Source organism: Peromyscus maniculatus, chromosome 23 (assembly GCF_049852395.1).
Source record: "Peromyscus maniculatus bairdii isolate BWxNUB_F1_BW_parent chromosome 23, HU_Pman_BW_mat_3.1, whole genome shotgun sequence".
NCBI classification, from domain to species: Eukaryota; Metazoa; Chordata; class Mammalia; order Rodentia; family Cricetidae; genus Peromyscus; species Peromyscus maniculatus.
The window spans coordinates 39,637,060-39,660,052 of NC_134874.1; the positions used below are offsets into that span (position 1 = coordinate 39,637,060).

General features: G+C 35.5%; 1 pseudogene; it reads left to right on the forward strand.

Moving 5' to 3' along the window:
* Positions 1–22,692, forward strand: part of LOC143270422 (vomeronasal type-2 receptor 116-like) — a 78,172-nt pseudogene extending 55,480 nt beyond the window's left edge.
* The last annotated feature ends 301 nt before the right edge of the window (positions 22,693–22,993 follow it).

A 22,993-nucleotide genomic window follows, 5' to 3' on the forward strand; every position in this document is an offset into this window, starting at 1 on the left:
TCGGTAGTCCTTTGTTTCGTGTTCTGTCTGTCCATTTTGTCCTGTTGATTTGAGGATACTTTGTTGTCCAGTGGCTAACTTTTGCCACAATGAAAATTAACTCCATATGCAGTTTCTTCAATGCCCATATTTTCTCTGAAGTAGATTGGTACTGCCAGGAGCTGACATGTCTCAAAAAAGAAAAATTTCTAAGTTATTAAAATATTTTAAATGCCATATTCGTTAGATCTCTGAAGGGTTTGAAGATGACCTGTCTAAAATATATCTGCTCAATTTTTAAAACATATATAATATGACTACAATTTCTATTGTAATGTCTAACTACTAACTTTCATTTCTTTATATCCTAATAGTTGGTAATAATGTAAAGTATTTAAAACTAGTAATTGTCTTTTTCTTTTCTTTCTTTTTTTTTTTTTTTTTTTTTTTTTTAAACAAGAACCTTAAATCTAATCTCCTTTGCTTAGCCTTTTTCCTAACCCTTGACAACAACTTGTAACCAACCCCCCTAAACAATTGAAAATTATCCCAGACCCAAAACCCATTAAAAGAACCAAAAAACCACCCGCCCCACACCACTTCTTTGGCAATGTGGGTGTCATATTCTTAAAATTGCTTCCTGCTGGGTATGGGTGAAGTTATCTTTATCCTGAAAGAAAAATTTAGGTTAATTGTCAAATTCTAGGAAAGGTAACTATATCCTTCATTATTATCCAGTCTGTGTATAAAGCCAAAGTTCAGGGTTTATCTCAAGTCCTTATTCAAGTAGTCTTTGAGACTGGATCATCTCAGCTAGTCATCTCAAAATTGCTCTGAGCACCTTGTAGTTCAAAGCTGATCTGTAGATGATGTTTGTCAGCTTAGTGATATTATTATTGTCCACGTGGAATTGTTGTTGTTGTTGTTGTTGTGGGGCCCCATCTTCTTTCCGGAGACTTCAGTTGATGTTAGGCCTGGCCGTGATTTCCTGCAGAAAACTGATAAGAGACTCGAACACAAAGACATATATATGCAGCTAACTGAAGCCTTTTTTCTAGAATTAGTTAGTACTCTATATGACCATTCATATCTTAACAAAGTTTAAAATGTATATATATATTAATCTTGTAAATTTTGATATAAAATTTATACTTTAAGAAAAGTTTAAAGAATCAGAATAGAATCAAAGAGTTGAGATTAGTAATAGAATAGTCCCTTAATTAATTTGGCTTTTGTCCTGTCCCATAGCAGAAAATGGCTCTTTTATTCTGTCATGATACAGGGAGTTTGTATTTTCATTTTAACAACATGCTTGAGTTTAAAGAAGGAGAGAGCCATTCTCCAACTCCAAAGTCAGCTTTAAATTTTAATTGAACTGGGACTATTAGAAAACCAATAGTGTTAAATCTTTAGAGAAAAGCAGAAACAAACATTTAAGAAGACATAAAATTTTTTAGATAATATATACCCATATGCCATATACTCCAATATACTCTGTTTCCTGGGATAGATGATTTGTCCCTTTTCTTCAGTTGTCTCATTTGTCTTGTGTCCTTCAGATTCCTTAACCTTCATTCTCCTAAAAGACAAAAACAAAAACCTTCCCCCAAGACTAATTTTGGGGATGTTCCTTTTTGGCAAGTTATTATCTGATTAAATGAAAAGACATGTGTTACAGGTACAAGTTAGTTTAAATTGGATGTTCATGCTGGTTGATGAACTATCACCTCCTCTAATTAAGAGGTTTCTCTTGTTCAAATCGAACCTTTATCAATTTTGATGGTACCCACAGCTTATCTTCTCCTATAGAAACAAAAGCAAAACCTCGTCCCCAACGTAATACATACCCTGGCTTCCATTCTGAGGTCAGCACATCCTTAAAGTATATAGGCTGATTTAATTCTGTAGTTTTTTCTATTACCCAATGTCTCTCTGCAGCTGTTGTTCCTTTCTCATTGGCATTCAGAAAATTCAAAGTTAATAGAGCATTATGCAGTCTATTTCTGGGGGTTTTTGTTACTCCTTTCTGTTTATTTAGCATATCCTTTAGAGTTCTGTTTGATCTTTCTATAACTGCTTGACCTGTAGGATTATGTGGTATGCCTGTAATATGCTTTATATTGTAATAAGCAAAAAACTGTTTCATTTTAACAGAGACATATGATGGAGCATTGTCAGTTTTGATTTGTGCAGGTATACCCATGATGGCCATAACTTCTAGCAAATGAGTGATTACAGAATCAGCTTTTTCAGAACTCAAAGCAGTTGCCCATTGAAATCCTGAATAAGTATCGATAGTGTGGTGTACATATTTCAGTTTTCCAAATTCTGCAAAGTGAAACACGTCCATCTGCCAGATTTCATTCCTCTGAGTACCCTTTGGGTTACATCCTGCTGGTAATGGTGTTTGATTATAGAAGGAACAAGTAGGACATTTCTTTACTATTTCTTTGGCTTGTTGCCAGGTTATGGGAAAATCCTTTTTTAAACCTTTACTATTGACATGATGTTTTTTATGAAATTCTGAGGCCTCCAGCACATTTCCTATCAATAATTTATCAATCTCATCATTGCCTTGTGCTAGAGGGCCTGGCAGACCAGTATGAGATCGGATGTGAGTTATATATAAAGGATGACTCCTTTTCCTGATTGTATCTTGTAATTGAATAAATAGTGAAGTTAATTCTGAAGCATCAGGGATAAATTCTGCAGTCTCAATATGTAATACCACTCTTTCAGCATACTGAGAGTCAGTTACTATGTTGAGAGGTTCTGAAAAATCCATTAATACCAACAGAATAGCATACAATTCTGATTTTTGCACTGAATTATAAGGACTTTGTACCACTTTACTTAAATTTTCTGATTTGTAACCTGCCTTTCCTTGTTTGTTGGCATCTGTATAAAATGTACGAACTCCAGATATGGGTTTTTGCCGTACAATTCGAGGCAAGATCCAATCAGCTCTCTTTATAAAATCAATTCTGTTGCTTTTGGGATATTTGCTGTTAATTTCTCCCAAAAAATTACTGCAAGCTCTTTGCCAAGGTTCACTTTCTGTCCATAATTTTTCAATGTCCTCCTTAGTTAAAGGTACGACAATTTCTGCTGGGTCTATTCCTGCTAATTGACGAAGTCTCAATTTTCCTTTCCAAATCAAGTCGGAGATTTTTTCCCCATAAGTTTTTAATTTTTTATTTGGTTTATTTGGTAAAAATATCCATTCCAATATAATATCTTCCCTCTGCATTAATATTCCAGTAGGGGAATGCCTAGAAGGTAAAATAACCAAAATGCAATCCAGCTTTGGATCAATACGATCCACGTGCCCTTCATGTACTTTCTTTTCTACCAAGGCCAATTCTTTCTCAGCTTCAGGTGATAATTCTCTTGGACTATTTAAGTCCTTGTCACCTTCTAAGGTTTTGAACAAATTAGTCAGTTCATCATTTTTTACCCCAACAATAGTTCGTAGATGAGAAATATCTCCAAATAATCTTTGAAAGTCATTAAGAGTCTGTAGTCTATCTCTCCTAATTTGCACCTTTTGGGGTCTAATTTTTTGTAGCTCTATTTTATATCCTAAATAATTAATAGAATCTCCTCTTTGTATTTTTTCAGGAGCAATTTGTAATCCCCAGCAAGGCAAAATTTTCTTTACTTCTTCAAACATTCTTTCTAAAGTATCTGCATTTGAGTCAGCTAGTAAAATATCATCCATATAATGATAAATTATAGATTTAGGAAATTTTTTACGTATCACTTCCAATGGCTGTTGTACAAAATATTGGCACAGAGTTGGGCTATTTAACATTCCCTGTGGGAGGACCCTCCATTGAAATCTTTTAACCGGTTGAGAATTATTATAAGTAGGCACTGTGAAAGCAAATCTTTCTTTGTCCTTTTCTTGTAAGGGTATTGAAAAGAAACAGTCTTTTAAATCAATAACTATGAGAGGCCATCCTTTTGGTAACAGAGTAGGCAAAGGAATTCCAGATTGTAGAGAGCCCATCGGCTGAATTACTTTGTTAATTGCTCTAAGGTCTGTTACCATTCTCCATTTACCAGATTTCTTTTTAATAACAAATACAGGAGAATTCCAAGGGCTGGTTGACTGTTCAATATGCTGAGCATTTAACTGTTCTTCTACCAGCTCTTCTAAAGCCTGGAGTTTCTCTGTTGTTAAAGGCCATTGCTGAACCCATACAGGCTTGTCTGTTAACCATTTTAAAGGTAGAGCTGTTGGTATTTTTGGAAGATTATCAGTTGTTGTGCCCTGTTCCTGTATAATATGGATGGCTGGTGACCACTCAAAATAATGCCTTCTAATATTTCTCTCAGAAACATGTGCTAGTTTATGATTTGTTTCTGAGATTGGAGGGATTTTAATCTGAGTATTCCATTGTTGCAACAAGTCTCGACCCCACAGGTTCATAGCTATGTTAGCGACATATGGTTTTAATTTTCCTCTCTGTCCTTCTGGACCTATACATTCCAGCCATCTTGCACTCTGTTTCACTCCAGATAATGTCCCAATTCCTAACAGTTGAACGTTTACCTCCTGAAGAGGCCAAGCTGGATGCCAAAATTCTGGTGCAGTTATGGTAATGTCCGCACCTGTGTCTACCAGACCAGACAACAAAACACCATTTATTTTTATCGTTAATTTTGGTCTCTGTTCATTAATAGAAGTTTGCCAAAAAATTTTCTTTATGTTTTCTCCTGAATTTTCTATTCTCTCTTTTTCATCATCCTGACCAGCCTGATTTATTCCAATAGTCATTTCGTTATTTAATCGCTCAGAGCAGGGATTTCCTCTACAGCTGCAGGAAAGGTTTGAACTGGTTTTGCTATGGGGGCCTGCATGAGGCCCCTCCGGGAGTTTCCCGAAAACTGAGGCAAAGGATTACCCTGTCTGTCCTTTGTTGATCTACATTCGTTGGTCCAGTGTTTTCCCTTACCACACCTTCTGCATACTCCAGAAGGAAGGGGCATTCTGTTGCCATTGTTCCTTGAAGAAACATTGCTTCTAGGATTGACCTGTTTACAGTCCCTTTTAAAATGTCCTTGCTTTCCACACCCAAAACATCTAACACTCCTCAAACCTTTTGAAATTACTTCTCCTACCCACGTATCATGCTCATCAACCTCAACATTAATTGTTTCTCTAATCCAATCTTCCAAAGGTGCAGATCTTGCCCTTAACGGCCTGATTATTCTTTTGCATGCTGCATTCGCATTCTCAAATGCCAAAGCTTCAATTATTGCCTTACTAGCTTCTGATCCTGAGACCATTCTGTTTACTGCTGAAGCCAGTCTTTCTAAAAAATCTGTGAAAGATTCTTTAGGGCCTTGCATAACCTTTGTGAATGACTCATGTTTTTTTCCTGGTTCATCAACTCTGTCCCATGCATTCAAGGCTGCCATTCGACATAAAATTACGGTTTGAACATCATATAAACATTGTGTTTGTATTGAAGCATATTGGCCTTCTCCAATAAGCTGATCCTGACAAACTTGTATTCCTTTATCCCTCCATTGTGTTTCTACGTTTCTAGCTTCCTCCTTAAACCAAGTCAGAAATTGAATTCTCTTGCTGGGTTCCAGAACAGCTTGTGCAAGGTCCCGCCAGTCCTGTGGTATAATCCTATTATATGTTGACCAAGAGTTTAACATTTGCTTTACATATGGGGAATGCATGCCATAAGATACTATTGCCTCCTTAAACCTTTTAAAATCCATCAGTTCAATTGGAGCCCAGATATTTTGTGTAGCCATTTGATCAGGCATCTGCTGTACGGTTACAGGATAAATTAAGGATGATTGTGTGAAAACAGGCTTTCTTTCTGTAACCTTATGATCCAAACTTGAACCAACTTCACTGTTAAAATTAACAGGTTTTTCTAAAGCTGTTATCCTGGCACTTAAATCGACTATCTTTTTAAATAGTAAAATGAGAATAAGCATGGTGATTAACTGCATAATTCCCATAATACTAATCTTTTCATATAGTTGTTCCATTGTCAGACTGCCTAAAATTTCAAACAAAACCCAATTTTCTTCCAATGTACACAGGAAACCCATTTTTTTAAATGTGGAAAAAAATTTGTCTTTTAAATAGTTTCCTTTATGACTTACCAAATCTGCGTAGAACAGTAGAAATCCGAGCGAATTTCAAAACAGACAGACAGACAGACAGACAGAAACAGAGAGACAGAGAGAAAGCAAGAGAGAAAGCGAAAGTGAAAGTGAAAGCGAAGGGGTAGCTGGCTAAAGCTTAAAGCCAGCCACTTGTTCCCTCTGAGCCGAGTCAAGGCTTGGCTTTACAGCCAGGGGCCCTGTTTAGCAGGGCAGGCCTGAGCTGTTTGTAGCACTGGCTTTAAGCAAGCAGCTCACAGTCCGGCCTGAGCCCAAGCAGACCTGGGCTGGGGCTAGGGAGCCGGCTGCTCCGGCTAGGGAGCCGGCCCCAAGCAGTTTTTAATGGATTCTTGTCACGTTGGGCGCCAGATGTAGATGTAACCAATCGTCTTATTAAAATAAGAAACACAGAGCCAAGGTAAAAGAGAAAAGCCGAGAGGTCAGAGCTCAGAGATAAAATCTTACCTCCTGCAGTGCTCCTAGCTTCCCCGAGAGAGGGAGGTACTTCCTGTGTCCCTGTTTAAATAATCTTTCTGTTCTGCCTTCTCATTGGTTGTAAACCCAACCACATGACTGCCTCATCACTGCCTGTAAGTACCGCCCTCCAGGTCTTAAAGGCGTATGTCTCCAATACTGGCTGTATCCCTGAACACACAGAAATCCACCTAGCTCTTCTAACCACCACGCTCTTACTATGGCTCTAATAGCTCTGACCCCAGGGCAACTTTATTTATTAACATAAAATTAAAATAACATTTCAGTACAAATAAAATATCACCACATATGAATTGTAAATTACACATACATGTGGCAGATCACAGAAGGGGATCATAAGGCCTAGTGATAATATGAAATCCCAAGTATCAGACAATAAAATAAAAATGAGAACAAATCTGTGGCAGTCACATAGAAGAACTGAACGGCTTGTTCTGAGTTACCAAGGAGACAGTTTGCTGAAAAGATTTGAACCAGCCCACCCATCTATACACAGTGCATTTTTCTGTTAATGCTGTAAAACGGAACCAAATATGAGAGTTTAACAAATGAGAACTATATTCTTCGACTACCTGAAACACAGAAATTCAAGCTGAAGGTTTCCCTGGATCTGCTGATTCTCTGAACATCTGAATAAAAGTGACTAGGTTTCCCTGAGAGTCAGATCATGATATCTCAGCAATTCTCTTTTCCATGTTCTCCATCTTGGCAATTGGTCTTTCCAGCCATATGAGGTCCAACAATAATGACATTATCCACACTGATCACCTCATGAAATTACACATTTTCAATCGAAAGTCATATGTATCAGTGTTTAGAGGCTTAACAGAGCCATCTGTGAGACAAAAATCTAGAGTATAACCTTTGTCAAGATAATGAAACTGCAGGCCCCTGTGACAATCAGTAAATGTAATTGTTTTCAGAACTTGCTCTTTATTCACAGATAAATATTGAAGTGTGTGGGATTATTAGGTTAGAAGCTAGCAGCTATATTCAACTTAGCCACTAAGGTTGCATAAAGTAATGGAATGGAACCTATGTGAAGTTATGGCTAACATATTGTGTATATTTGCACACGTGAAATTAAATTTACAGTCATGGCACTTTCTACTCCTAAGTTAACTTCATTTAAAACATTAAGAAGGAACACTTTATACATGATGTATGGTGTATATAAGCTCTTGTTTGTTTATTTATTTATTTGGAGAGAATGGAAGGGGTATACTCAATACTTCACATTAAAGAAAACATAGTATCTGAATCTTTTCTCTGGATGTAGGGAATGATTGGGATTTTATATTAAAGAATGATTCATCATTGAAAAAACAAATAAAGCACAGTAAGTCTGAGTTCAAAAAGTAAACAAATCAAAATCTCACCATTGATTGAGCCATTTTTTGGAATTAGTGAATTCAGCCTATCAGTTTTCCAGTGTTGACACAGAGAACTTTTGAAGTATAGGGGGACATGGAAGAAATTTTGTTATGCAAACATGCAAGGTTTGCAGAAAAAGTGTTTTTAGATTCCCCCAGGTCATTAACATGATAGATTGGCATAGGGAATAATCAGTTTTAAAAAGCAGGATGTCCTACTGATTTTCATTGAACTATATCTGGTTGGGACATTTTCCAGAATGTTTTCCTTCTCATCTCCTCCCTTGCAAGGTCTTTGCATCATCCCGAGTCACTGTCTCATGTAACTTTTGTGATAGAGTGCTCTTGCCAAGTCCATTCAAGTGGAGTCATCACTGGGGTCTTGCTGGTCTGTCTTCCTAGATGAAGTCATGGGGCCTGTGGAAAAAGAAGATCCCAAATGAGTTTTGAAACTTGTTTTTATCCTGAGTGCAGGGTCTCAGATGGGAAGTCTCAGGGAAGAAAATTGTCTACAATTCTCCATGGAATGTAAAAGAGGCTTGTCAAAAATATCTGTGATTAAAGTAATGATGTCAGTCACCAAAACCAGTACAAACTCTTGTGCTCACAAATACTTGAGCTCTATAAGTAGCTGCTGAACACATTGGAATCTGTGTTACACTGTGGTAGACACTTGTATTTTATGATGTTCTCTTGGATTTTTCTTTTCTTGCTCCTGCAGGCTCTTGTTCCATTTTACTCCTATGATGCTTTTCAGTGCGATTCCAAAGCACAACGTCCTTTACATAGTGATGGGAATGTGACGATTGCTGCACTTTTTTCACTTGTTAATTATTACTGCATGGATATATATGATTCTAGATGTGAAGAAGAAAAGGCAATACAGTAAGTGCTTTTAAAATGTATTCCTTTTCAGAATTCGGATTTCATTGTCTTCAACTAAGTTTGCATTCACATGAATTTAACTTTCATTTCCCATCCTGGCATTCCCTCTCCTGTATACACAGAACTCTTTTCCAGGTGTGTCTTCCTCCTGTTACCTTTTTCATCCCTCAAAGAAAGAAGAGTGTGTTTTACTTCATGTTATTTAGTAAAGTTGGTACTCTGAATGTCTCTACATTCCTCTGCCTTGCCTTTCGTTGTTCATGGCTTTCTCCACAGAGACAATGATTTTCAAAAGTTAACACATTGTTTTAGGCAGTTGTTAAAGTGTAGTTTTTTCCCTTTGAGAATATGTAATGCTATTAATTGCAGTGACTACAGAGTCTTCATATGATGATAGAGTGACAGGGACTGCCTTTGTTAGCTGCTGCTGTTTTGGAAGTCAGAATAAGAGAACTTGGTTTTGGGACCTCATCTGTTAAAATGATTTCAAAATGAAATACAATTTTTGTGTATAATTCTGATTAGTAATCCTTTAGATTCTGTCAATCTTGTACCATACTCTCCATTTCATTCCAGTTTTTCTAATTATTTACATCTGGTATGAGTCTGTTCTTCAAGACACATAGATATTGTTGGTGACCTCTGCTGGTTTTATCTTAGTTTGATGCCAGTTGGATTAGAGGCCATGGAAGACAATGGCAGTAGCACTGAGTGGACTCTGCTGGAGAGAATGTCTAAGCAGGATTCTTTGTGAAGGATGTGGGATTTGTTTTACTCCATGCAGACATTTCTGAAGCCATAGAATCCACTTATTAAGGTCTGAAATGGAGGAAGATGGCTTGTGTTCAATTTAGAACAAAACCCTGGAAAATGGAAATGCAGAAACAACGTATAGGGGAAGAGTCAGCAGATGGACAATTAAGAAAATAGATACATTTATGAAGTGCTGATACAATTGTGTTTTTGCTGAAACCTGGATGCAGTGCTAATTCATCAGTCCTGGGGATATAGAGCAGGAAAAATGATCAGGGAGGCAAAGTTGATAGATATAAGTATGCATTGACAGCTTAGTCTGAAATAGACACAGCAAATGTGGTGACAGAAATCCATTTGCAGGAATGTGCCTATGTTCCCTTATGTGGAATGTGGGTTTGAATTGCATTTTCCTCTCATGCTTGATTTTCCTCACATTTTGATTGTATGCACATAGGTATTTTCTTTCTCATAATCGTAACAAAAAGTACATGGAATGTGTGGCCAGGAATATATTCATCACATTAATATTTTTGTGTCTTAATTTCTAATTTTATTTTACTTTCATGCAGTCCTAATTTAAAAAAAAATAAGTTATATATATATATATAACTAGTTATACTAGGTATATATACATATTACAAGGAAGTATTTCCTTTCAGATTAATGTGTATTAATTCATATGAGCAGGATAGCTAGTTTTCTTGTCAGGTAGATTTTTTAAATGTATTTTATGAGTGGACCACAATATCCTAAGAGACTTCAAACAGAGAATCTCTCTACTCATCTATGAGCATCATTTTTAACATTCACTTAAAGGTAAAGCTTACATGACAAGTCAATATGGCATTTGAACAATGCAATTACAAGTAGATCTGTTGTGTTGAGAAACTGAAACATGCAACCCTCTCTCCCATCGGATGATCCCCTCTTGTTACTTAGCTTCTATGGGTCTGTTAATTGTAGTGTAGTTCTATTTATAGCTAATATCCACTTATAAGTGAGTACATACCATGTTTGTGTTTCTGAGTCCGGGTTATCTCACCCAGGATGACCTTTTCTGGTTCCATCCATTTGCCACCAAATTTCATGACGTTATTTTTTTAAAAAGTGAGTAATACTTCATTGTGTTAATGTGTCACAATTTCTTCATACACTCACCAGTTGAAAGGCATCTAGGTTCTTTTCTAGTTCATGGCTAGTACAAATAAAGCTGCTATGAACAGAGTTGGACAAAAACCATTGTGATATGTTAGAGCATCCTTTGGGTGTATTTTCCAGGAGTCGTAAAGCTGGGTCTTGATCTACATCTATATTTAATTTCCTGAGAAACCAACATATTGATTTCCAAAGCTGCTGCACAAGTTTTCATTCCCACCATTATTGTAGGAGTGTTCCCCTAGTTCCACATTCTCACCAACATGAACTGTCACTGGAATTTTTGATCTTAGCCATTTTGAAATGTGTAAGATGGAAGACCAGTGTTCTTTTTATTTGCATTTGCCTCATGTCTAAGGATGTTGAACATTACTTTAAGTGATTCTCGGCCATTTGAGATTCTTCTGTTGAGAACCTCTGTTTAGGTCTGTACCCCATTTTTTAATTGGATTATTTGGTTTCCTAATGTTTAGTTTCTTGATTTTAGTATATTTTGGATATCAGCCCTCTGTCAGATATGTAGTTGGTTAAGATCTTTTCCCATTCTGTAGACTGCAGTTTTGTGCTTTTGACAGTGTCCTTTCTCTTACAGAAGGTTTTCAGGTTCATGGAGAATATATTCCTTGATAGTTTGGACATCATAATGTTTCTAATTAGGTGCTTTCTTCCTAATAAATGTATTTCATGTTACAGGACAAAGATTTGCTTTGTGGCTATTCTAAAATTTCTCACAATTCCTTTCAAATAGGTTCATATTTCTTTTTGTGAAAATAAAAATATGAAGTTCAAGACTGATCAAAACTTTCCATTTTTAATTTCACTATTCATTTTTTCTTGTATACCCACAGTCTACAAATATAAGTACTTCAATTCTTCTATTCCATTTACCTTCATTAATAATGTGATCTGCATGTCACTTAAAGTTCCCTAAAATATCAATGGATTAACCACCCATTTTTTCCAGTCTTTCATGTTATCCTTTTAAGTGAATTTCTAACATATTCTATCTCCTTTGATTTTTTAATGGAAATGATGTGAATTGAAAAACATTCAGAAATCCACAGTGGACATTTTGTTCTGTTTCTCCTTTGCTCATGTATCTTTGTTTTGCTCTACTGGAAACAATCAATGCTTAATATGTTATTTTATTTTTATGTGTACTTAATGATCAGTGATGTTAAAACTTTGTAGGTGCTAGCTGTATGAGTTTTTCTTTGGTACAAGATTAGTTCATGTCATTACCGATTTGCTGGTTGGAGGCTGTTTTACCTTGATTTAAAACTCCTTCAGTTATCTGAAAATATTTGACATTAGTCCATGAACTAAAGAACAAATGGAATGTGTTTTCTCCTATTATACAGTGTTCTGATTAAAGTTTTCTTTGTTGTAGGGAATAATATTTTGTAGTTCCATATTCATTTTGTGTGATCCCTTCTTTTCATATCTGAGGCTAATTTGTGTAACACTGGCATTCTCTTCAGTAAGTTCTTGCTTATACTAATGTCTTGACAATTATTAACTGTGTATTCTCCTATCACATTCAGTGTTTCATATTTAAGCTAAGGACTGTGATCATTTTTAATTGATTCCTATACAAGTTGTAGGAAAATGGTTGCTTTTCACTCTACTGCATGTTGATACCCAGCCTGTCAGCTGCCTTTGTTGTATAGGAACTTTGTCCTCAACTGTCCATTTTCCTCCTTGCCTAAAAAATGTTTGGCTGTACCATTGATGTGTAAATATAATTACAACTACCTAGAAGTACAAGCTTACCCCAGGATAGTGATTATCATCAAGAAATCTAACCATGTGTATTTGAAAGTCTGTTGGCAAACAGAAATCATTATTTGATATTGGTGTGCATTGAGATGTACAGAGATATTAGGGAAATTGTTTTGGAGGCTCATCAAATTTCCAAAATAGAAATAAAATGACATATGAAACAGTATTCCAATTCTGGCCTCCAGAAAACTCTACATTCAGTCATGGAGATTTTCTATATCTGTGAATAATATTCTTATCAATTTTTTGCTTTTAGTTATTGTTTGGTTTTGTAATTTAAAAACATTTTTAATCTTTTTTAATTTAATTTTTCAGTATAAAATTAAATTTATTGCAATATGTTTACATAACTAGATACGCATTTCTACAAAATATTAACCATTTCTTCATGATGAGAAAATTTTCTTTTCTAATACTTCAAATACATGTGTGTGTGTGTGTGTGTGTGTGTGTGTGTGTATGTTTCTTGAATTTGTGGATAAATATTATTATAGCATGAATACTTTAGTTTTCAAATTCTACAAATTTTTTTCATTTTACAAGGTTTGTTTTATTTTTATTCTACACATTAAGATTTATTTTATCTCTATTGTCAGTATTATTGTGTGTATTACTACTCAGTGGATTTTTTTTAACTTTTCACATTTGCATGTATATATATATATATATATATATATATATATATATATATATATAGTACTTTGAATACATGACGTAGAGGATAAAGGTAAGTCCCAGGATTAGAAATTTCAAAGCCACATATCATGATATATATTCTGGAATCCAGGAGATGTAATTCCAGTGAAAGAATGGACTTGGTAGTGAGGTGGTAGCAAGCAGACAGAAATCAAAGTTTCCTTCTCTCGTGTCCTTATATAGGCTTCCATCATATATGAACTGCATTAAATGTGTGTCTTCCTGCCTAAAGTTCCAGATTACATACATGTCTTAAATAACTGGATTAAAAGACTGTTTCGCTACCTCTAAGGTTCAGATTATACATAGTGATGTAGATAACCAAAGTTAGCCATTGCAGCTCCACCCTTTGCCAAATGAATACACAATGATAACTCCTTTTGTTGTGATTAGTATCCAAACGAACAGACCATGAGACATAGGAGGTTTATCAAATACATTTCCTATGTACTGTGAGAATATTCTATCAATGGGGAGACCTTAAGTAAAATCTGTCTCTTCTCTCTCAATGACACCAAGTTTCCTTCTTATCAATGTTCTCCATAGAGAACCCATGAATTCATGAGGGATACTTACAGAAAATAAATAAGCTATTTCTGATGAGAGTGTGATGAAACAGAGTTAGTCACTGTGGGACTGTGACACAGTGGCCACCATTTTGGACTGTCCAAAGTGGTCACATGTACCAAGATGGTGTAGAAGTCACATGACATATGCATTCTTTATCATACCATTAGCAATGTTAGTAGCCAAGTTATATAGTTGCTCCCATTTAATGAAGATCCTCAAGTCATGTGTTCAATAAACCAGGTCATATTTTCTTTTCAAAATGAACTCAGCTTCAGAGTAATATAATTTCATCTATTATCAGGGCTTTCAAAGCTGTTGTGTAATTCACTTTGTGTGGGAGGTAAGAACATAGTGAAAGAATAAAGAAAGAGGCAGGCAACAGAGGAAAATAAAACAAGTAGCACAAAGTACCCAAGAGGATTTAAGTCATGACTGTAGGCTGTTAAAATACAGGAAACTCAATACATTCAAACTCATGCACATTCTGCTCTTCATTATATGGCTCTTAGAAAGGAGAGGGGAGATGGCAATGGGAGAGAGGAAGAGATGTGCATGGGTGTGGGAAGCTATAACCCCTGCCAGGTTCATATCCAAGATTGCTTGGGGTTGATGCATGTGACACAGGCAGACATCCCCATAAGCATCATTGATCTTTAATCAGAAGAACTGAAAGGCTGCAGTCTCCATCTATATACAGACAGAGTGAATGTGGTGTGGAAGCCTTGAAGTTTTTTTTGTACAGAACAGGGGAACCTTAAAGGATGTAAGTGTCCCTTTCCTGGTTATTTCACTAAAGCATCAAAGAATTATGTTTGTGCTTTCCCATACTAGAGATTCCAAGGTTTATATCAGTCCAGGTTAATGTTCCAGGCCAGAAATTTTAGATACACCTGAGGCTTTTAGTTAATTAAAACATCACTAACCATATATACCATGACATTAAAACTATAACAATTAAATTGATGACAAAAAATTGTTTGTAGATATATAATAGTGACAGTATAAAGGCCATTGTTACTATATCATGAGGATGTGGCCCAACATCTTACCAAAAGATATGATGTGTGTCCCCATCATAAGTATTGGCAATCTTTCTCTCCAGGTTCAAATTGAGGAGCTACCAGTTTACTTTGGCCTTCATATTTGCCATTGAGGAGATCAACAGGAACACTCATATCCTACCCAACACATCTCTAGGATTTGAGCTATATAATGTAATAAACAATCACCTGGATATTATGCGGGAAACTTTACTTTTCCTCATAGGAATGAGAATAAATATCCCCAATTACACATGTAGAAGGGAGAACAAACCTGCTGCCTTACTTACAGGAACATCATGGGAAACGTCTATACAAATTGGGAGACTACTGAATCTTTACAAATATCCACAGGTGAGGGACATGGCTGTGAGACAACAAGAAACTCATATTAAACTGGAGACATTTCAGGTGTTTTCAAATGTGAAGAAGTAAGCCTGTGGCTTTCATCTATTGGAGAATAAATCAGGCATTTGTTTATATGTCCTTATATACTTTGCTTACGAGAGAGAAGAGAAAGAGGGTGGAGCTTATAGTCAGTATTTAGAAAACTCTGTTTCTTGTGACAAATTCTTCATAAATGTCTTCAGAGAAAGGATGGGAGTTTAAAATACCATGAGCATAAGTTAGTTTATACCAATCCAAAGTGTCACCTTAGGTTTAAGACTGTATTCTATGTCAATCTTTTCACTCTTGTTTCCTATCTGAAATTTTCTTTAGATTACTTTTGGGCGATTTGACACTATCCTAAGTGACAGAGGCCAATTTTCTTCTCTCTACCAGACAGCACCCAGGGACACATTTCTGTCACATGGCATTGTGATTTTGATGGTTCATTTCAGCTGGACCTGGGTGGGACTGGTTCTCATAGATGACCACAATGCAGCTGAGATTCTATCCAACTTGAGAGGAGAGATGGATAGAAACAGAGTGTGTATAGCTTTTGTAGAAATGATTCCATTCAACTGGATGAACTCTGACTTTAAATCCAGAACAATGCATCCACAGATCCTGAAATCATCTGCAAATGTGGTTATCATTTATGATGTCACTAAATCTTTATATGGTATAATAATATATATAAGTATACATTCAATGCTTGGAAGTCTGGATCATAAAGTCACAATGGGATGTAACTACTGATGTTCCTTATTTCATATTTGATCCATTCCATGGTAGTCTCATTTTTGCACATCCCCATGCTGAGATTCCTGATTTTAGGAAGTTTATCCAGACATACAAGCCTTCCAAATATCCAGGAGATCATATCCTTGCTCTTCTTTGGAACACATATTTCAATTGCTCTTTTTCTGGACCTGATTGTAAAAGTTTGGTTAACTGTCTACCCAATGCTTCTTTGGAAATCTTGCCTGGAAATGCTTTGGAAATGGACATGAGTGAAGAGAGTTACAATGTATATAATTCTGTATATGCTGTGGCTCACAGTCTCCATGAGATGACTGTCAAACAAGTAGAAATCCTGCATCATAGCAATGGGGCGGTAAATACCTACCCTTGGGAGGTAATTTCTCTTCCTGTATATTTTATACATAGCCCTGTGACATAGGGAGGTTTCTAAGGAACACACTACATGATTGTATACAGTGGCAGGTTTTATACAAAAAAGCACCTGAGAGACTGTATAAAATTTATCATCTAGAAGTCTTTGTGGACACGTGTGTTATTGTTCACGATTAATGGGTGGTAATAAGAATATAAATGTATGTATCTCATCATTTATTTTGTGTTACAATTAACATCAGAATCTTGCTATCCTCAATTGAAACCCCATTAATTTAAGCATATTTCAGAACAGAAATAGGAGAATTAGATCCTAAAATGTCAAATGCTATTACATCCTTAAAGTTTAAATTCTGAATCTATGTGTGAAAGTCTTAACTGACCATTTTATTACATTTTGGAATTAAACACCCCAAATTACACCTTGAAACTTTGAGTAGATTACTTAAATATTTGAATTTCAAGGTTTTGGTATTTGCATGAATCAACATTCATGGAGTAAATATTTTTGTTTGTCTACTTGTTATTGTATAAGTGTGTGTGAATTCTATCTTTTCAAATAACAGTCTAGAAACATGATATATTCATTTTAATTCTTCATCCATTAAAATGTTGATAGCTTGGTATAGCTTGCAATTAATGTCAGGGATTTGGGTCACTGAGACCTATACCTTCATTGGATTCTGTTGAGCCTTTGTGGGAATAAATTAATCATAAAGTTCTGCATTTCTTTTAGCTACATCCTTATCTCAAGAATATCCATTTCAAAAATGGTGCTGAAAAACTTATGGTTTTGGATTCACAAAGGAGATTAGATGCAGAATATGATATTCTCAACCTCTGGAATTTTCCAGATGGTCTCAGACAAAAGATAAAAGTTGGAACATTTTCTCCAAATGCTCCACAGGGCCAAGAACTGTTTCTGTCTGACCATATGATACAGTGGGGTTTAAGATTTGCAGAGGTGGGCTGGATCTTATCTCATTGTTTTGATCCTTATGTCAATAGAGATGTGTTTGTGGATGTAAGATTGTTGGTTCCTTACTGAATGCCCATCTGTATGCCCCAAACTACTGACATTTGAGAAAGTTTTTGTTGCCTTATACAGCATGTGATTGATTGTTTTTCCATACTTTTATCTTTGGACACATTTCCCAATAATAAATACAGTGTCTATTTATTAAGTTTTCTTTCCTGACCTGAAACCACCTGTCATGAGTAGTAATTTGACTCCCAGATTAGGAAATATCAGGACATGATCATTTTGCTTTCAGGCATCTGGCAATGCACTGTAGCATGGAGGGCTCATGTACATGGGTTAATTACTTATCTTCCTGATGAAAAAAGAAACAATTTGTCAAACAACCAAAAACAAAAAACAAAAAACAAAAAATGAATAGGCTGACATTACTTAAAACAAATGACTTATATAGTTCACACTTGGTGTGAGCAGTTCATAATGATTCAGGCAATCATGTTGGCAGGAATGTGAGAAAGTGAGTCATGTTGTATCTTCAGTCAGAAAGTAGAGAGATGTGAACACTCTCTTCTCATACTTTTTTCATTTTTTTCTGTCCTTAACTACATCCAATGAAATGGAATACCTAATTATTGAATATGTCTTCCCACTTCAAATACCTTAATGTAGATCATCTCTCAAAGAAAGTCACAGAGAGAAGTTTATATACTAACTCTGAGTCCTGTCTAGTAAACAAATGTGAATTAAGCATGACTTGGGAAACAATGATACTCTCACTCGAGCAGTCATGAAGTATACAACAAGAAGAGGATGGCATTACAGTTGCCCATTGAAACGTGTACTCAGTTAGCAAACTTCTTATTTTGCCCAACCTCTTATATTTTCACAATTGTTCAGATTTCTATTATCTCTAGACCATTATTTAAACACATTGATCTTCATGTATATACTATATTGAAATTAGAAGCATCAAAACAAGAATGTGCAAAGAATAATTATAAAAACTTGCCATTTCATTGTCCAATATTAAGAAATAATATTTTTTGTTTTAAAACTATACACTCCTGAGTATTTCCTTTTCACTATTTAATTCCCAGCTTCCTCACTCTGTGTGCAGTGAGAGCTGTGTTCCTGGATTCAGGAAATCACCCCAGGAGGGCAAGGCTGCCTGCTGCTATGATTGTACTCGTTGTCCAGACAATGAGATTTCCAATGAGACAGGTAAGTGTCAGTCTAACTGGTGTATTCCCCACCTCTCCACAGTGTTCTGCAATTTCTAAGCTGATTAAGTTCTGGGAAGGAAAAGTAGGGATAAGTCCTGTGGTTTTTTCACTTATAAGTAAAAATAATTTGGTTCATATTATCATCATTTTAAAACATTTTATTTTTTGAGACAGGGTTTCTCTATGTAGCTTTGCCTTTCCTAGAACTCGCTTTGTAGACCAAGCTGGCCTCGAACTCACAGAGATCTGCCTGCCTCTGCCTCCCGAGTGCTGGGATTAAAGGCATGCGCCATCACATTTTAAATGGTGCTCAGGCCATTGAATCTCATACTTGATTCATGTATTTGATCCACTGGAGCCATTGTTCCTTTCAGAGAACAAATTTACCAGTCACAGAATAGTCAGCTTTATTTCACCATGGCATTTAACACACACACACACATACACACACACACACACACACACACACACACACACACACACACACACACAGACACGCACACACGTACACATGCACACACTTGCATAGGCACACACACATGCACATGCAAAAACACACATTATAAATACTGAATTTTCTTGCATTTCAAAGCATATTTAGTTCATGATTGGCAGATATTTAAAGATCAGACCCTTATGCCACTCATTGCATAATTTAAGTCATGGTTCTAGGTTTATCAGATGTGATCAGAATGATCATATTTGATTTACCTGTGGATATGTTCTAATATATTGTTTTAGATTCTTTTTCTTTTTGTTTTATCTGTGAGTGTTTGGCCTGCATGCATGTATGTGCACATGTACATGCTTAGTGCATATGAAAGTTAGAAGAGGGTTTCAGAACTCCTGGAGGTGGAGGCACAGATAACATTGATATTTTTGTGGGCGCTTGCAACTGAAACTAGGTCCTCCTTAAGAGAAATAGTATCCTGAACCACAGAACCATTTATCTACCTTCATCTTTTTGATTTGTAGTATAAATAACTTTCAACATTCCCTTAAAGGGTATTTTTCTTCCCCTTTTTCCTCCATCCTCCATCCATATGAGTACTAAAACTTCAAGCTCCTTAACTTCCATGGAGTGGGATGTGCTTCAGTAACATAGGTATTTAATATCTAAAACATGTCGTGAACCAGAATATAACCACTAGGGAAGTATGTCAATAACTATTATGAGAATCTTTTATTGAACACAATTATCTTAAATCAATAGTTGCTATGTCTCAGGAATTTGAGTCTAGATTTGTATAACTTCTGTGTTAATTTGATTAACATAAGCTAAATAATGTAATAAGTACTCACTGATTCATTGTATACAATTGATTCTATTTTAAACAAGTTAATGGAAGCATCATTAAACATAGAGGTATTTTATGGGTATGATGGTAAATTATGGGATGATGCCTTGTGACAACTAGGTGAAATGGCACATCATGACTTCTGTAATGATACTGTTGTGAATAAGTGATGCATAAATGCAAACCTTTGGTCTTTTAACAAGGCAGGACACTAAATTTGAAGGACTCTCTTTTTCAGGAATAGGTGGACAAAGTAGAGGAACTTTATGTCAGAATATATCCAAAGACAAGAAAATAGGCATGAGACAATTGAGAACACTGAATGTTCAAAGCACACACAAACTCAATGTTGAATATGGAGAGGAAACTAATGAGGATTCTTCAACATTAATGTCTAGTGAGAATTTTTCATATATTAATTGAGTAACAATATTTTTCCTGAATACACAGATGTTTTAACTTTATTTCATAAAGACAGAAACTTGCAAATTATTTGGTGGCTTTAATTTGCCAAATTTAAACCATTCATAATGAGACCGACTATACAGATCATCAAAGACTTAATGTGCATATAGGTACTCTGTGTACATTAGGGCCATGGTAAGTTCATGAACATGCTAATTTTATTCATTGGAGAAAACTAAAAACATCAATATCAAAACCTAGATGTTTGTAGTTTAAGTAGATACTTTAAATTATTACAAGTAAGAAAGAATAATATACAACATAAATGCTAAATATTTCAAAATAATGAATCCTAAACCTCAAATCCTATAGAGTGAGGTGTATCTATATTTTAAAAATCATATTTAAATCCTTATTTAATGTGTATCATGACTTATGTACCCTGTGCATTTACAAAATAATATGTGGAGTTGCACAGATGAATCATTCATCATTTGCTAGAAACCATTATAAATAAACACATGAAATATAGTAGAGACAAATTGCCTTGGGAGTATGAGCACAACAGGAAGGCACATCTGGAAGAAACAAATAAAATGCTGGTAATGGAATAAAGGATGCTACAGACTCTAGCAAAAAGATGAATTCAATAAATTTTTAATTAAAATTTTCAACACCAATTAAGTTGCAAATTTCACTTTGCAAAAATATCAAGTATTTTAATTGTATGAAATAGAAATATTTTAATGAAAATATGTAATAAATAGATTGACATTTATATCTTCAATTCAAGATAAAACATACAAATTATAAATGATAAAGTATCACAGAACTTATCCCATGATCAACTAAAACTAAACCCAGAGTTTCATATCTATCTGTTCAACAGATATTTTCTCCCTGGGAATGATTAAACAGATTCACAAGGGGATTTTTTCCATCTTTCAAGAATCTAATGATTCTCATTCCCACAAGAATTATCAGAGATTGAACAGTTTGAAGAATTCAATAAATTCAATGTAAATAGGTAAGTTTTGATATTAGGATTGAGAAAAACATTAAAAGAAAGATATACCAAAGCATGTAATTTTTACTTAACTCACATGAAAAAGTCACACAAGGGAATACAGAAAGAGGTGATTATAGGATCAAGTTAGGTTTATGTAATTTAATTCAATAATTTAAGACAATATAAAGAAAAAATACAAATTATCACTTAATTGAAAACATTTTTAAATATAATGGTGAAAAGTACAGACTTGTCAGTATCGATGTGGAATGGTTGATTAGATATCATTGGGTAATCACCACTATTGAATGGTAATCATCACTATTGAAAACTTGTTTACTTGAGTCTCAAACATGAAAAGTAAATGTGGGCAACTGCCAGAGAGCTGGTGCTGGGAAGTGGCTTGAGATCAAATGAGAACCTGTGCAGAGACTCACAATAACTTTAATTCCTCAGTAGATGTGGATCATTGTGTGAGGTGTCCAGAAAGTCAATATGCAAACACAGAGCAGAATGAATGCCTCCAGAAAGCAGTGACATTTTTGTCTTATGAAGACCCTTTGGGATTGACACTCACCTACTTGGCCCTGGGCTTCTCTGCCCTAACAACTGGTGTTCTTGGTGTCTTTATAAAGTACCACCACACTCCCATTGTCAAGGCCAACAATCAGACTCTCTCTTACATTCTGCTCATCACTCTGATCTTCTGTTTTCTCTGTCCATTGCTCTTCATTGGCCATCCCAATACAGCAACCTGTATCCTGCAGCAATACACATTTGCAGTTTTATTCACAGTGGCTCACTCCACAGTCTTGGCCAAAACTGTTACTGTGGTTCTGGCTTTCAAGGTCACATTTCCAAGAAGAATGATAAGGTGGATAATGATATCCAGGTCTACTAATCTTATCATTCCTGTCTGCACTCTTATACAACTTGTCCTCTGTGGAATTTGGGTGAGCACCTCTCCTCCCTTTATTGACTCAGATGCTTACACTGAACATGGACACATAATTATTTTATGCAACAAGGGCTCCACCATTGCCTTTCATTCTGTCCTGGCTTACCTCTGCTCCATGGCACTTGGGAGCTACACTATGGCTTACCTGTCCAGGAACCTGCCTGACACATTCAATGAAGCCAAGTTCATCAGTTTCAGCATGTTGGTGTTCTTCAGTGTGTGGGTCACCTTCCTTCCTGTCTACCACAGCACCAAGGGGAAAATCACTGTGGTCATGGAAGTCTTCTCTATTTTGACTTCCAGTGCAGGTCTCCTAGGTTGCATCTTTGTCCCCAAGTGCCATATTATTTTGTTCAGACCACATAGAAATGTGCTTCATCATGTTAGGAACAAAGGACATTTTAAAGGAAAAGTCAATTTTACAGCATAGTCCATGTTTTTATTAATTATACAGAAGTCTTCCATCTTGTCTACCACCAAAGTTATAGTTGTCACAGATAAAATAGTGATTTCAAATTTTATATGTTTTGATTTCTTTTATTGATGATCCAATTTTCTTCTCTCAATTCTAATATTATTTACAAATTTCTCTAAATTAGAAAGTTGAATTCATAAGAAAATATTGTGTTCTCTATACTAAATAAGAGATGAAAAAGATGTGTATGTATTTTTCACCTCTTCAACACTGCATTGCTTTAACATTATAACATCACTTGATTTCATATAGTTCT